The sequence below is a fragment of the Schistocerca cancellata genome, unplaced genomic scaffold (assembly GCF_023864275.1).
Source record: "Schistocerca cancellata isolate TAMUIC-IGC-003103 unplaced genomic scaffold, iqSchCanc2.1 HiC_scaffold_665, whole genome shotgun sequence".
Classification (NCBI taxonomy): domain Eukaryota; kingdom Metazoa; phylum Arthropoda; class Insecta; order Orthoptera; family Acrididae; genus Schistocerca; species Schistocerca cancellata.
The window spans coordinates 1,098-2,990 of record NW_026046676.1 but is presented as its reverse complement, the minus strand read 5'-3'; the positions used below and the strand labels follow the sequence as shown (position 1 = coordinate 2,990).

The window sequence follows — 1,893 nt, the reverse complement described above, 5'->3', positions numbered from 1 at the left end:
AAATAACGCTTGGAAATGAGCAATTAAAGCACGAGGAGGACTGAAAACTGCCGCAAGAAATTATTAAGCTCGGTTTCGATTGCAACAATTCCAATGAAATTCTCACGTACACTAATTGCAGAGGTAGGTAGGATTAAATAAATTCGTTGTTGAATCACTACATTCGGAAAAAAAAAAAAAAACACACACACTTTATTGTTTAATATCATTTCTTTACACTTCAAAACTGTCACTACTTCAAAAACAAGCAATTTAATTTATCCTTACTTACTCCATGTCCAAGCAAAGAGACAGAGAGAGGTAAATGTAATGCCCGCAGCAGTTTCAAATGTTTGCACATATAAAACTACTCATAGCGTCACCATAGTCATAAGATATTAATCATTTATGAAATGCCGCAAAATTAATCTGCAGCAAGCTGTGTTGCCATTAGGTGGCAATGGCATTGTTTTCACAGTGCTACCTAGTAGTGGTGCAGCCTAAACGAATTAATTACTTCCCCTAAACTTTTCCATCTAGCTTAAATAATGAAGCATTATTTTTCTCATACACTTTCATATGCGTGAAGGAAATATCTCCACATTCTGAATTAAAGAGAACACAAATTTCGTTCGAGCTTTCCAGATCGTGCTCGAGATGAACAGAAAGAAGAAGTGTTACCTTACCTTCAAGTGTCTTCTGTTCCATCAGCGTCCAATGGGGTAAGTTGCAGTTTTTGCTCATTATTGTCTTTCCTTAAGAGCCTGCTGACGTGATGTTTGTCCCTCGTGTACAACACCCACGAGTGCATACAGCTTCCTTAGAACATCTGATAGTCAGAGCCTGGTCCTTCGGTTGCTCAGCGACAGACAAGGGCGATTGACAATGCTGCCGTATTTCCTAGCACTAAGGGCTCCCACGGAGGGAGCAAAGGTAAGAGCAATAATTGATTTTGTGGCTTGCACTGTGGCTGGAAGAAACAGTCATTCAGCAAATCTCATTTGCCGTTTTTTGACACCGCCGAGAAAGAGGGCGACTTTCAGGCGGAGAGGGTGGCTCGAAGGCGGTAACCCCGACATGGCCCGCCATCTCCCGGAGGGTGCAGTAACTTAACCCCAGCAACGGCCGGCGCCGCGAGTCGCGATGTCTTCCGCACGAAAAATGCATCGCTTTCTGCAGAAGGCCGTTATTGTGCCTGTCTGCCTGCTAACTCGACGGCCAACAGCGCGTTTCTAAGGAAGCAAGTACATTCACGGCACCATGCTCTTCGCCGAATGCGACAACGTCAAGAGTTCTCGTTCCACTACGATAGCGCGACGCATTACAAATATTCGCCTGTGGCCGAGGAGAAGCATACTTACCTGGCGTAGAGGATACCGTGATCATGAAGGCGGTTCCTCCGGGGTGAGGCTTGTCCATTGCACTTCGGTCGAGCTGACCCCCGCGATTACTCCAAATGCGAGTAACTCGGGCGCATAATTTTTGGTAGTCGGGACTGCGTTCGCGCTGTCCCGGTGCTAATCTCCATTACAATCAAAGCTTCTCCTCGTGTCTGACGATAAGCACTGACCGTGAGTAATTTGCCAGCTTCTCATAACCGACTAGAAGTGACAAAATACACTAGGAAACGGCGTCCAGAGCCAGCGCACTGCTCTTTAACCGCGTGGCACGCGCGCTCGTAATAGCAGCGGCAGCCGCGAGATGGCTCAGGCCATCTAACTTGGCTATGATTTCCGTATTAACGGTCGAACGGCCCCTTTTAGCATTCTCTGTCCATGAACGGATTGCGCGCCAAACGTTATTCGACGGCGCGGCATTCCCTGCAAGCACAGTAACTGCTGTGGCGCGAGCGGGCGTACAGGGGCCATCGGCCAGCCGAACGCTTTGGCGCCTGTGGCATGGTACATGAGGGGC

At 47.6% G+C, this 1,893-nt stretch overlaps 1 non-coding gene across 1 annotated transcript; it reads left to right on the top strand.

Moving 5' to 3' along the window:
- The first annotated feature begins 1,332 nt into the window (after positions 1–1,332).
- LOC126138617 (U1 spliceosomal RNA) lies at positions 1,333–1,495 on the top strand. Its single transcript, XR_007528248.1, has one exon. It is a non-coding gene; the product is annotated as a U1 spliceosomal RNA (small nuclear RNA).
- The last annotated feature ends 398 nt before the right edge of the window (positions 1,496–1,893 follow it).